Source organism: Thunnus thynnus, chromosome 6 (genome assembly GCF_963924715.1).
Source record: "Thunnus thynnus chromosome 6, fThuThy2.1, whole genome shotgun sequence".
Classification (NCBI taxonomy): Eukaryota; Metazoa; Chordata; class Actinopteri; order Scombriformes; family Scombridae; genus Thunnus; species Thunnus thynnus.
The window spans coordinates 9,359,342-9,374,563 of record NC_089522.1 but is presented as its reverse complement, the minus strand read 5'-3'; the positions used below and the strand labels follow the sequence as shown (position 1 = coordinate 9,374,563).

The 15,222-nt window shown below is 40.2% G+C and overlaps 1 protein-coding gene across 1 annotated transcript in view; it reads left to right on the top strand.

Moving 5' to 3' along the window:
* The first annotated feature begins 1,013 nt into the window (after nt 1–1,013).
* The window catches only part of LOC137184175 (guanine nucleotide-binding protein G(I)/G(S)/G(T) subunit beta-1), a 39,754-nt gene continuing 25,545 nt past the window's right edge, over nt 1,014–15,222 (top strand). The window contains exon 1 of the mRNA XM_067591603.1: nt 1,014–1,421. The gene's annotated coding sequence lies outside the window, so the exon portion shown is untranslated. The remainder of the gene's footprint in view (nt 1,422–15,222) is intronic.

Below are 15,222 nucleotides of genomic sequence, written 5' to 3'. Positions count from 1 at the left end.
AAGTAAATCCCTGCTGATTTCATAGCTTGAAGTGAAGCACAAGGGCATCAGTTCATAAATCACAAAATATGGCAAAGACAAAAAACGTCCATAGCCTGCGTTAATTGACCAAATTTCTGGTGACAGGGGCAGTGACTAATGACTGTCAAGGTATTATTGACAGATAATAAAAAAAATATTCACATACAGACACAAATCAACAAACTACTACAAAACTTTAGCTTTATATGTTTATGTTTAAATTATTTTAAGGCAATAACTTATTTCTGATAAACTTTAGACCAAATTTAGATTATATTAAATGTGAACGTGGTTAGGTTGTGTTTTGGGTTTGGCTTGCTGGCAGGGATGACCATGCACTTCTGTAGTTAAATTAGCAGTGCAGTCTGTTTTGGTTTGCAAATGAGACAGTGTTATTGACTTGGAGTAGCAGTTGTTGCACTGACACGCAATGTCATATAATAATATTATTTTAAGAACTCAAACATGGTAATATTACAGACATACAGAAAGACACTTTTGGACAAATATCAAATTTAACAAGATCCTAGGGACTCATACAGGGGCTTTTATTTGGGACTGCAGGTTATCAAAGCATACACAGTGTATGGTGAGATAATATTGAATAAATACGAAAATAATCATCCCTAAATATGTAAAATATTTATTATATTTATTATAATTCGTTATCAATCAAAATTAAAGTACCCTGAAGGACCCATGGAGCTGTGGGCCACAGTAAAAGAACCACTGGCACAAACAGCAGCTGGTAAGCAGGAAGGCTGTTGTTGTTGTAACCCGCTTCACGCTCGTTTCTCAGGGCACGTTTGCTTTTAACTCTTTAAAATGAAAAAAGTTGTATAAATTTTAAAAGTGGTGGTTTTTTGGCAGGTAAATGTTATCTAGGTGTGTGTGTTGGTGTTACCAAAGATGGCAGTGTTTCCTGATGTGTCGGAGTGGTCGCCGACCCTACAGCCGTGCGTTGTGACGCTGCCGTAACGTGGGGTTTCCCAGACCTGAGTGCAGGGTTACCGCGCCCATCTCTGCTGTTTGATGGCCGGAGGAAGAAGCGACTGAGATCCTGGCGTGAAGGAAGAGAAAAAAAAAGAGGGACGACGACGGTGGGAAAGACAAGAAGGGATTTTTTTTGCTTTGAGCTGGAATTTGCGTTGAATTGGACGAACGCTCACACGGGACTCTGTTGACACGTCTATCTGGGTGAAACACCGCCTTGTCTCTGCGTCTCTGAGCCGGTGTGTCTCCCCCCTCGGCGGGTCAAAAACTGGGTTCGGGGAGTGCCGCTCCTCGGTAGCTAAACTAGCTAAATCTGAGCGCCTGGGCGGAGAGAGAGGAGAGACGAGCTTTTTCTGCTGTTTCCAGTCAATGTGATATAAACAACGGACACCCTCGACTGAAAGCGGGTAAGTTATATGTAATGATATTTGAAATTGTGCTTCAGGAAATGCATCGGCGTTGAGTGTCTGTGCGGCGGCTCTGGAAGATGAACGAAAGGGGTTAAACTGGGTTGAGTGGCTCCTCCGTTAGCTCTCGTTAGCCTGCTGCTAGCTAGTCTTTGCTGCCAAGAGAGTGGGTGGGGGTCACTGTTAGACAAACTTAAGTGTCAATGAATCAGAAGAAATTTTAACTGCTTTCACATTTAATGGTTTTATCCGGCAAGCGGGCAGTTAAAGGCCAGAGCTAATGTTAATTAGTTGTGTGACAGCTCGGTAGGTTAGCCAGCACCCCTCTCTCAACGTCCGGGTATCTTTCTCCCTCTCTCTCAAGAAATAAGCTGTCTTGGTTAAACTGAATCAGCTTTGATTTAGTAGCACATTTACCTGAGCAATATTTCAACGTGAGAGTTCAATCAACACATTAAAATGATCCCAGTTATCCTGAATCTCTATGTCGGCCCACATTTTTTCCACATCTTTGCTCTATAGATAGCTAGTGATTATACCTGGTAAGCTAATTGGTCGCACATTTTGCTACTCTGAACTTAAATTGACCAACCCTTGACCGAGCTGTTGTTTTAAGATAATGATTACATAGCTGCAACTTCTTACACTTGCATAACTCAAACGAGTTTAGCTTGACTTCCACTCATGTTGAAAAATTTTGTAGCATCATGCAATTTGACAACGAAGGGAGTCTAAAAATGGCTACTTCACCAACAGAGTCACCACCACCCCCACTGCTCCGTAGCCAGTCCGCACAAGTTAGCCAGCAGTGGCCGCAGCCTGCGTCTGCAGCCTGGTGTGGCTGATCTTAATGTGTTAGTATCCTCGCTCAAGATGAACGGTGGTGTTATTGGATGCCGCTTATATGTAAAAACTAGTGCATTGAAGCATTAATGTTCGCCTCGCTACGATTATTTGCGTAATGCCGAATTTCGCAGCTGTGGACACTTATCTGACAGGCTCTGTGTTTTTAAAGGAGCTAGTTGATCCAACTGCGTTTAAATTCAGTGAATCGAAACTAAACCATAATGAATTTATGGCTCCTGTATGTCACAGGTATATGTTAACATTCCCACGTTTAGTCTGCAGTCAGTCAGCCACTGATGGTGCTTATATAGAAATGACTAATTGGTTAGTGTGATTATTCCCTTGAAAGCACAGGAAATCGAAATAATAGAAAATGTGCATCTATTGCAGAGTGGTAACATAGCTGTAAGATCGCAAGGAGAAAATGACAATAAGGGAGTGTGGCAATAGCCATTTTAGTTTCATGAGTGTTAAGCCAGCGTCAGATTGCAAACACACTCGTTGGCCTTAATTTGAACCTCTTCTTTTAATGATGTGAAAACGAGATTGTCTAATTGGATTTTTGACAATCTGGTTATCTCGATCACGGGTCTGTTGCAGGGCAAGTTGTTAGCAGCTTCAGTAACCATGCCCCCACCGGGCCGCGCTGCTCCATAGTATTACAAGCATCGGGCACCCTTGATCCACGATGAAAGCATCAAATCCTCGGCAGCTCACCAATCGAAGGTGTTAAAAGTAGGAGAGACGAGTCCGGGGATTTCTATTTAGTGGTAAATATTTCGAAAGATGGTTTAGCAACGAGTCAGACGTGCTGTCGCAGGAAGCCGAGCTGAGCGCCTCCTCCAGCACCGAGGCAAGATATATGTCGCCTGCCGCTTTGACCAAGTTACTGACTCGCAGTGTTGAGATATGGCATCTAAAGGATTCATTACCGAAAATCACCGATTTATAGTCGTTTCAGGAAGTTTTCGATGTTTCTTAAAAGAGCTATTTGTATTTAGTGGCTTACAAAGCTGAATTCATTTTGCCAGTGTGCCCCCTCCCTCCGCCTCCTCGAATGAATGGGTTCCTGTATTCAGGGCCCAAGCAGCTGCAATGAACAAGATGGCGTTCAAAGCTTTTTTCATCACCGCTTTTTCTCAGACTGAGAGAGACATCTGCCGAGCATCGGATGGGTTCAGGCTTGGCAGGCTAGATTTCTTTTATTTCCCCTATCGCAAAACTGTACATGATGTATTTGTATTAAAAGCGTTTTAAAGCAGATGGGATTCCTGATGAATCCAGTATGAGCACCTCAGATGTAGGACAACATGGTGGGGAAGGGGTGTTGTACATCTTGACTGTGAACCTGAATGCCAAGGAACATAATAAATATGACAACTGTTTATACGATTTATGAAATAATAATTTGATTTACGTATTTCAGTTATTAGAATTAATGTTTGATTTGAAACATCTGTAACCACACCTCAGGGAAATGGGAGGGTTTTTTTTAAAAAATTCTGACTCATAGTTAAATGTAAGTGAATAGATAAAAAAAGTTACATCATTTTTTAAAATAAATCTAGATTAAGTCTAGATCTCAGTTTAAATGCAGTGATTCTTTTCTTTTGTGTTTTCTTTTATCATAACAATTAATTTGAATAAATGTGACATTCACACCAATGTATTTTAAAACTTTACTAGTTCTGTGTGCTTTTATGTGCCTTATAAATCAGCCAAATTTCTTTTTGCCAGAGTTCATCTAAACTCTAGTAAAAAAAAAGTGTATATATTTTATGTTATTTTAGCTATGTAGCTTATCAGATTGGAACACTACAATCGCCTAATTACATTTACATTTAATGATCAAGCATTGACCCAAACTCCCTGTCCTGATACATGTTTTTAGATTATATTTTATTTATTTTTTTCCTATCCTAGTAGTCCCTGCTACAATCACATGTTTTGGTGATGTGTCTCTGGAATTTAAGATTTTGCTGTGATTTATCACATCATTCCTTTGTAAATGAACTAAATCACAAATTCAATTTAATGTTAACCGGCTTGTGTGACCTGGAGGTGACCCCCACCATAATACTGACACCCAGGATGTATTTGACACTCTGTCCAGTGGCCCTGGTGGACAGAGATGGCATAATCTGCAGGCATTTCTGAGAAATTGTGTTGATGCCTATGCAATGATTTTAGTGGTATGACGAGCCTCCTTGATAATAAGTGTCTGTGTGTGTGTTTCTGAAGGACTTTTATCCATGGGTGTGTACACAGTAGAGCTTGTCAGGATGAGAATGAGTGTCACCACAAGATAATGAGTGCATGTTTAAAACCTGAATCATTAGCCTTTTGCGCTGGGAGGGGGGGTCCTTTTGTTTTCACATGAGGATTTTCATCCCGCTGATGTGTATTTTTTTTTTTCTCTCTTTTAATCTGCAAGTGCAGGATATAAATGGGATTAAATTCTTAGTCTGTGGATTTCACTCTCTGGGATTATATGGCTTTGGTCAGTGATAGTGCTGATTTTTCTTCACCTCTGATATGATCCTGCTTGTAACTGTATGTCCACTAGGCTTCTTTAACAGGCAGAAAAGTGCTGAGAGGCCCTGTGAACAAGCACCTGAACAAAATATCTACAGGCACTTGGTACAGTGCACCAAGGTTCCCGTTGAGTAGCCAGCTCTACGCTACTTCAGAGACATTTATAGACATAAAAAGCATACACATATAAATACAGGTGTTACACTACATGTGCACCCAACTATTGAATAGAGTGCACTATATACTAAACCCATAGTAAGGTAAGTTTAGTAATGGCCACCTAGATATATCTCTACCCATCTCAGAGCGGCAGAGGTTCATGAAGATGCCCTGTCATCAGGTTTGCTCAGAACCCCCAACCCGTCCCTCAGAACAGCACATTTCTATGTCCACATTTTTTAATTGATACAGTATGTCGGTAAAGGTGTTCACAAGACTCAAATAAACAGGACTGCGCTGAGTTTACATTACCCAAACAACTGACTGTTGCAACCAAAGAGGTGGCGGCTGTTGGCACCAAATCGGAGCTTGTCTAAAGGAAGACACTTTATGCAAATTATTCAATCTAAAGGTAGATAAAAGTTATAATAAATACATATATACAAAAATAAAAATCTTCAGTCTTGTCAATTTGAATTTATAAATCCCACAGCGTGAGAAAATGTATTTAGTAGGGTTACAGTTTGTTTCTAACTGCCTTGCTGTTTCTTCCAGCGGGTAGGTCTAATTGCTGGTATTAAGACTTTCAAGAGTTTTCATTTACATTTTTGGACAGTGATGTTTCAGGTGATAAACATATTTTATGGTATTTCCTGTCTTTACTGCCAGAGTTAACAATATACATCGTTAGCCTATTTTGTGTATGACTTTAAGTACACGTGCTGTTTGGGAAGGTCTCGTCGGCTTTGAGGCTAAATGGCCTGTAAGTAGTCAAAGTATCGTCACACCACTGACATATTGTTTCATCTTTGTGACTGTGGAGCTGTCGTTAAGATGCTGACACCTTTCCTCCGAATAAGTGCTCCTCTCTTTCTATCCGACTTTTGATACCAAAATAACATCATACAGTGTTAAGCTAACTCAACCAACCCCGCCGTGCCTATTTAGGGAAGTGGGCTATCCATTCCTAAAGACTGCCATGTGATTGGTGCATTAATAGACAGTATGTCAGACTTTATAATTTTCTCATCCAGTACACGTTTCTACCACAATCAGCAGTTATATTGTCTGTATCACCAAGTACTATTAGCAACACTGGACATAAAGTATTGGATTAGACTAAAATTGTATCAACATCGTTCAACCCAAATCTATACAGATGGAAATACTGCAACACTCACCCAAATGTGTCTATTAACACAACAAGGCATAAACAGGTATGACTGCAGAAATGCTACCATACTGAGTGGCAGATAACATAAGATTTGAGCGTAATAGTGATGAAGTGCCTGGTGCATTGTAATGTTTTTCATATGCACATATAATAGAGAGCAATACTAACATATTGCCTTTTTGCAGCTAATGATTAACCACAAAATGTGCATCGTCCTCAATTTTTACAAGCATTATGTCCCATAAGTCACTGTTGGTCTCAACAAATACATAAAATCTTTTTTTTCCCATTTTGCTTTCTTTATTTTTCTAGCACACCAAACTGTGACCCCACAGCTGCAGTACATATTCAACCCTGAATTTTTATGTGGAGTTATCTTACAACTCTACTCTTACACGTACCATCATATACAGTGTGTGGCCAATATGCTCCCATAAAGTGACTCTTTGTTGTTTTACTGCTTGTTTTTTCATTATCGCTGTAGTAACGACATCTAACAGGTTTATACCTGTCTCTGCTGAAATAATGGAGTGCAGTGGTCTATACAAAGGATGCTGGAGGTCAGAGGCCATTATAATCATCTTAAACATTTTAAAACAAAAAGGACACTGGCACTTTTGAGAGGTTTAGTGGATAATATGTTTTAGGCCACTTAAACGTTGCAGGCCACTGGTGGCATGCCATCCCACTGTAGGTCAAGTGCATCAACACTCAGTTTTCTGTCAAACATCTATTTACCTGGTTCCTGATTTCATCATTTCAGTTCAAGAGTTGGAAAAAACATCCAGGGCATCTTGTTTGGTAATACATGGCCCATGGCTTATCCATTGTTCTGTGCTCTTGAAGGCGTAGCTCTCTTCATCAACAACATTGTCTTCATCAACTAGCTTATTCTTGTATCTCCATTTAAATGGACCATTAGTGGTGGCGTCTGCATTATTGCTTCCATCACTTTACCATTAGATCTGGTGTATGTGGTTGAGCTGTCTAAATCCTTTTTCCTTGTCATTCACCAAGCTTCCTAAAACACAACTGAAACAGTTTCATCAGGGTGTGTTGCACATCCATAGGCAAATGTGGGGCCAAAGATTGAATCTTAATTTTAGCTTTCTGTCGGCTCTTAAGCTGTATGTTTTCTGAGGAGTTGGTTGAATGATCAGCAGGCAGCTGTGTTTGACCTGTGTCCGGTGGTACAGATGATCAGTCAAGCTGTATTAGTTAGACACACACACACCATGCACAACACACATCTCCTTTATATGCACACACATACAGACACAGTTATCACCAGTGCAGGTCTACTTGTTATTTTTAACCCTAAGTGCCACTTGAAGGCTTAGGGCTCCAGTATACTATTTTCAAAATCTAATTTGGCATATTCTCAAAGGCTGTCGAATATTGCACTGGGTACAAATGCCAGTACACTCACAACAACCAGAGGTCTGTCCTTCTACACCAACTTTGTGAGTCGCAGTGACGGTATGATGCTGGAAATAATCCCAATGGTGGAATTCAAAACAAAGACAACACAAGCTTTGATGGCATTTGAAAGCAATATCTAATAATACTGGAATTTCTAGCCATTTCCACCCACAGGAAATTTTCCATTATCATTGGAACATTTTTAGAAACTCCGGGACTTTACCTGCATGTCAACTGGAGTAACTAATGTCCAAATTTGTTTTTCTGGGAACTGGGCCACCGTTCTTACAAAAGGTCCCTACTCCAGAAGTAGTATTTTCAAATGGTCCAGGAACTAATATGTTTGAAATTTTCTGTACTTTGCATTGCTGATTTGTCACATTGGAAGCAAGTACTGAGTGACAGTGATATCAATATTTGTGTTAGCAGTGGATTTTTTTTTTAATTTTAACATCAAAAATCACTTTCGTGTCTAAAAAGGGTGACATAAAGACAAGAGAATCAGCGAGTGAACGAGAGGAACAAACATCTATTTGGCAGACGTATAAACGTGATGTCATTTGTTGTACTGCATGAGGAATGTATTTCAGACCATATAGAGAGCCGAAGTCAAACCAGAACTTCGGACTGTGCTCCAGAAGTAGGAAAACCCCACTGACATTTGTAGCTATGCTAATCACTAAAAATCTAGCCTCCTTCATATGTTTAGATAAGGACCAATACAATCTATCATTGTTTATTCAATATTTAAGTTTTTAACGGCCTTTAACAAACATGGTCTCCCATAAGTCCTAGACGTTTGTAGGCTAAAAATCAGGGCTTGACCAAGGAGACATGTCCATGAGCGAGTGGAGGGGTCGCAGCTAGTTCAGACATGTCCATAATAAGAGCAGGACAGAGAGGAGCGAACACTGTACAAGTCTTTACACAGCACAGATTACAACTAGAAAGTTGAAAAATGACTTTAGAAGAAAGTGTTGGGAAGTTTTATTGATACGGTCAAAACCAAGTTACAGTGACACAAGTACCTGCGCTTCTGCGCTTGTAGTTCTTTAAATGGGGACTGTAGTTTTTTCTGTGCGCACAATGACAACATTGTTTAACTTTGTTAAATAAAAAAGGGATACATTTCTGATAGTAGCTACTGTAGTGGAGTCCGAGAGGTCTCCGAATATGAAAGTAAATCTTCAGGAACATGCTTCATTTGTTCAGACAGATTCAAGAAACGGTAAATGAGAGATTGCATTGAGTTACAGAAGCTAGTGGAACGGAGGCTAAACGGACGTGACGTCATGACTTTGTCTCTCTATATTGGTATATATCAGTAAACCTTGACTTGCTGTGATGTAGTTGGGCGTAGTGAAAGAAACTGCTACTATCGTGGCATTTTCAACATTCTGGCCGTTGATTCAGAGGATTGGTTTCTTCTGTCACCTGCAATTGATCCATCTTATGCCACAATTGGTCCATCTAATGGTCCGTTTTTAAAATAAAATAAAAATCAGCAGGTTAATTGGAAACCTGCATCAACTTTGAAAAGTTTTAACTTTGGTAACCAAAGGCCAAAACAAGGTTTTGCTTCTCTGGGAATCGCAAACCTGCATTTCTGCCTGTGAGAACAGAGCGATTTTAATGTAATATAAACTGCCGGCCTTACTGTGGATGCTAGCCTACTATTGGGCAAACCCCACCAACACTGCCACTACCCTGAGCTGGCTTACACTCTACGTTTATTTGAACACAAAAAAATCAACTTCAATACATTTGTTTTCAGCACCGGCCACATGTGGCCAACCACATTACTTGTGTCCATCTACTCATTCCATGTCAAGGCTGTAACGGCCAAACGCAGACTATAATTTTCTTCACCTCTACACCAGAAGAGAGGGCTTATCAGAGGAGAAGTTAAGGACACTAGGTAGCATATTACACACGGTTAGTTCGTCAGTACCATGCTCCCTCAAGTATCATGTAAGTTTAGGTTCTCTCTTATATTCCAATTCAGATCGACACAGTGACACGGGTCAAACCCGTCTATCCAAATGGATCAACGCAAACCACCTTCACAACCCTTCTACCTACCAGGCCTGGTACTTCCTACCAGGCCTGGTAGGGAGAAGGTCAACTTTTGCATTAATGGGATTCTCAGTGCAGGTTGACATCTAGTACCCTAATTTTTTGTAATGTGATGTACCCATCACTCAAAATATAACAAATGGGTATTAATCCAGTGATACTGATCATTTAAGAGGTTCCCCAAAAGGGGAGATAGAAACAGAAAGTGAGGGAGAACGAGCATGCGTATATGGACAAGACAGGTGAAACTGAAAATGAATTTTATTTGGAAATTCTGTAATGTAATTTTCTGGTTTGTCAATGCACGCAACTCATTGGAGACCGATGTCTCTGCTAACAGTGACTACCACAGGTTAGCCTGTGACAGCTGTCTCACATGAATGCGTCCACTGTGTCGTGTGTCTGCTGTATGAGGAGATATTATTTGTCCTCTCCCCTGACATGAAACGAAATGCTTTCCCTTTTGCTTCCTCATTGAAACAATCGGGATGGCGTCGTAAATATCAAACAAAGATTGATATGGACCTAAGTTACAGCAGTTGGGAACCATCTTGCAGCAACAAGACCTGCCAAATGTGTATTCTGATCATTTGACTTTAGCCCCACTTGAACCTGGTCACACACTGATTTGTACAGTAACACAGTAAACATTTGTGTTCCTGAATCTCCTCCGCTTCACTGAGCATGTTTGCCTGCTTGTGTGTTTTGTTTTGATTTTTTCCTCTAAGCTGTCTCTAAGGTCAACATCACAAAGGAAAATCTACTTCAAGTTTTCCCACTGCTCAGTGTAGATTTGTGTGTAGTTTCACTGTAGGTGCTGTTCTGCATACATAGCTTGTCACCACTAGCCAAAAGGTCTCGGCCACTGTTTTGAATAGTAAAAGTAAGTGGCAACAAGGCCGTTTAGTGACCCACACACAAGCCTTTCACCGCTCTGACACTGCGTAACCCTGCCGAAAGCCCATCACAAGCCCTGGCAGTACTTTGCATGTGTACCTCAACGCTTGCTCTGCTTTGAATAGAGACCGTCTATCTGTCTATTTACATTCTAGCCCTTACATTTGACTGCACCGGGGAAAATGTTACCAAACCTGAATCCCGAGATGACAGGGAAAGACAGCCAGTATTAGTGAGTTTTCTTCCTCTTTAAAGCAAGAAAGGCCATAGTCACTTGAGCAAAAGAGTGGGCTAGCTGTCATGTGACTCTTCACACACACTTGTTCCTCTCTTGGAAGCTTGGGGAGAAAGCACGGGGGGAGGGGTATGATTATTAATGCAATCAAAGGAGTGTATTTTATGTTTTAAATAAAGTCATGCTTTTTGCTTTGGGCTAGCCTGACCTTCTTTCCTTTTTTTTCTTTCCTTTTTTAATCTAACTCATTCATTTTCCTGCATGAAAAGCTGGTTGTGCAGCTGTCCCAAGCACAAAACATACCTTTGTTAATGTATGTGACTGTTTTTTTTTCTGTCTTTTCAACATGGATTTCTTAATTGTTTTCATGCAGTAGCATTTGGAGAAAACGAGCCAACGTCAGTGCTAACCTGTGGAATCTGTCTGACTTGGGATTTGTGCTCAGAGTATTTTTTTTTCTGTTTAGTTTTTGTGTTGTGATGATCAGAGGATTGTAATACAGACCATTTTATAGTATATTGTCAGATATGTTTTCATTTAGCTTGTTTTGCCTGATGGGAGTCACCTATTCTACAATAGCCAATGTCTATTTCTACCAACAAAGCAGCCTGTCTAGTAAGTGCACACAGCATCATGGAATGTTTCACTAATCAATCAATTAAACTCTACTGTCCGTCCCATTGATGTTATGACCTCTGTCATCAGACATTACCCACAGCAGGCAGCCACACTGAGGGAGCACACATAGAAAATCCTGCCCAATTAAAGGGGCAGTTCACCCAAATTCCACATCTAGCTTCAGTAATGTTTGCAAGTAATCCCAAATCTGTTTGAAGTCATAGTGCAGATGTTAGAGGAACGGCTGTGTGTTGAACATAATAGTGTTTCTCAATACTGTATTTTTCTGAATATGAAGATGTCTTCTACAAAATGTGTTTTTGAACACTCACAGTCACAGAAGAACTTTGCTGAAATAAAATAGTTTATCTAACAAAGTCACGATGTTGAAAAGATTTGGAGATTAAAGCTTTGCATAATAAACACAAAATTGTGTCTTAATCAATTAAGAAGGAACATCCTGAGTCGATGAGCAGGATTTGAAATGTCCTGGTCCTTGTTTTTTCTCTTTTCTGATATTGCCTTTAAAAAGCCAGATCTATTTCAGTTCCTGTGTTTGCCAGCTGTCAGAAAGGTCTCCATCACAATACTGGAATGTCTGCAAATACTCCACGTATTGAGCAAGAGAACTATAGAGTGCACAACAAGCAGCGGTTTCAATTAATCATATGTTAGTGTGCATCAGCAAACAATGCAACATGCTGCATCGGGTTTAAAAAAACACTCAGTTTGCATCTAAATAGATGTTCAATACCCTGCCCTAGTTTCAGGCAGGGTTTAAAAAACAATTGAACATAGATCTGCATTGAAAAATGGTAGTTTGCATGGTATACATACAACAAAGTACAGCGTTGGTACATTTAATAAGAGCAAGATACGAGGAAGGCAAAACAGAAATCAGTAATGGGAAATGTATTAAAAAGTCTTTTGGCTCCTGTGCCATTTTAGATTGGTGAGTTATTGCATCTAAGAGTAGTATTTGTACCTTTTTTATGATGAAGCTTTAACCAAACTACAACAAATACAACAGTGATGTTCTACTTCAAGCATAGCATCATGAGATAAAGGGCAGCAGTACTGGAATCCACTCATTTCAGGCCACAGACTTAACTACATAAAACCTTGATTAATCCATTTTCTGACCTGTTCAGGGTCGCAAGGGGCTGGAGCCTATCCCAGCTCATATTAAACAGTAAATGGGGTACACCCAAGATAGGTCATCAGTGTATCACATGGCTAACATAACTACAGACAACCATTTGTATTCACACAATTACTTTGACTTCTGTGGGGGAGTTAGTCACCAATACGTCTCACCTTGAGCCTATTAAAAATCCACATAGAGAGAAACAGAGGGTTTAACATTGTGTTGATTGGCGTACTCTCAGTAACTGAAGCTAGGTATCTGTACATTGCGTCATTGACAGTAAGTTGTTTTTCTTAAGTTTTTAGGTAGTGTGACTGTTGTCCAGGAAATGCAAGGGTTTCACCATACACTTATTGCCCCTGGCTCCAAATCCGCTGATGTGGAAAGGTTTTTGTGTCGTGCATTCAGCTCCAATGTGTCCTGTAAAAAAAAAAAAAAAAAATTCTTCCTAAAGCCAACCCTACACTTCTCCTGATAAAAGGATTTTCATGGCACCACATAAATTCAAAGTATATAAAGCAGATATGTGTCAACTATGTTGTTAATGCATGTGTTGTATGGATGATTCAGTCATGTTTTAAGTTTGAAAATTGCTATACTGCTTCGTTTTTCTGTCGGAGGAATTGTGCACCTAAACTGAGCAGAACATCACGACCAGAACTGTGTCAGTTTGTGCATACACTCATTCGTAGCCCCGGGATTTTGCTCTACTTTCATTGGAGCAAAATGGGTTATGGGGCCCGAGGCTTTTAATTTTCAGTTCAGCCATTCTTCTTGAGAACCATAAGGATTTGAAATACACCTACTCCTCCGAGAGCGATTAAAGGAATAACGGTCTGTCAACTTTTGCTTGTTGCCTGTTGTATATCATTAGGAGGACTGACCAGTACAGTCACAATGGTTAACATGACCTCTCTGCGTTGGCAGGGCTGCCACTGAGAAAAATCTCAAATTGCCTTTATGTAGCTGTTGCACATAAAAAAAATACAGCCATTCTCCCCATTGCCACAAGGGGTAAAGGTGGTGTTGGTGGTTGCTCCTAGTGGAGCCACTTTTTTATTTTTGCTCTGCCTCTGTTGTATTCAACGTCAAACATTACAGCATATTAATAATGTTAATGTACCTTTTTGTAGCTGCGTTTTTGTGAATATTGCCGCAAAACTTCTTTAAGCAATCACTTTTGCAAGATTTACGTACAGTAGAAAATGCATAAAAATGTTAAACTACAGAAGGACCAACAGCTTAAAAAATACAACTAAAACTGCTTAAAACACATTTTGTGGCATTGAAAGCATTAAAACAAAGGATTAACGTAAAAGACAAGTAAACCATCCACTAGGCAATTTTAGATATACTGAAGGTTTGTTTCCTATCTCAGCAATTAACATGGGTGAAATGGAGAGTGACTAACGTTTTATAACTGATATGAATTATGGCCAAAATTTCACCAAAAAAATCGAAGTCCAAACAAGAAAACAGGTGCCGGGTCACTGTCTGATATCACTCTCTTTTAACTGATATAACACTGATGTGTTGTTGCAGGCTGGCATACCACACGTTAAGACATTTCATACTCTGCACAGCAAAAAAACATACTGTCTTTGTATCGGCTTTTAAACCCTGGTAATGTTTTGACACTAGTATTAAAAAGTGCCACAGTGTATTCATTCATACTGATGTTAACCAGATGGGGAGAGTAAAGATTCATTTTCCTCTCCACAGTGCTGAAGAGAGAGAGCGAGAGCGAGAGAGAGAGAGAGAGAGGATGTGTGTGTTGGAGAGAATGACAAAGTGAGTGAGATTGGATGGGGCTTTTAAGAAATGTCCAGGAGCGATCCCCTTCTGTCTTCTCTTACTGCATCATCAGCCCCCTTGTTCCAGCCTTCGTTGTGACCTGGTTGTGTTTCAGCTACATTTACCATGCATCACTTCCCCTCAGCACTTAGACAGACCCTCACCCCTCACCCACCGACTAGGGGGGAAAAAAAAGCACGTACACACTTTAATACGAGTATTTGCCAACACCAAATATTTTCTGATCGTTCAGCTGCATAGTGCACATCTGGCCTAAAGTAGGCCTACATTAAATTAGTAAAGCAATGTGTAAACGGGATGTGTTAAGTTTAGACAGGATTTGGACACTCTCCATCCCCAGTATGAAGTTCATTTGCAATTTATAACCAAGAGCAGCAATAGATCGGGTGTTAAAGAGCTAACACAAGCCATGAAAAATGCCCTTAGATTTGGATCAGGGCATCTTTTGGTTATAAACTGCTAGCTGTTATATTTGAAATGGCTCTGACTGGTTATAATGGCGCCAGTTTGGTAATTGGTGCTAGTCAGTGGTTAAGCTGTCAGTACTGGTTAGAGTAGAGGTGCTGGGCACAATAAGAGATTTGCCTAACTCAAATTGAGAGAGCGCAGGGGTGGGAGAATGCCTTTAAATATTGCAGAGTTTTCTTCCGGTGGATGGATAGGTGGAGAGAAGAAGGAGAAATGAGGTGGCTTCTCTCCAGACAAAGTGCTTTTTTTAAAAGCCATCCCAGTTGTATCAAGAACTGAGAGTGCAGTCCCATTGTAAATCAGGAATAGAGGTTTTAGAGCCATCTGCCGTTTCGCCAGTCTGGCTTTGACCTACGTTCACTGTGTTTGATCATGTAAATAAAAACTGACATTGAAAACAGCACATAAC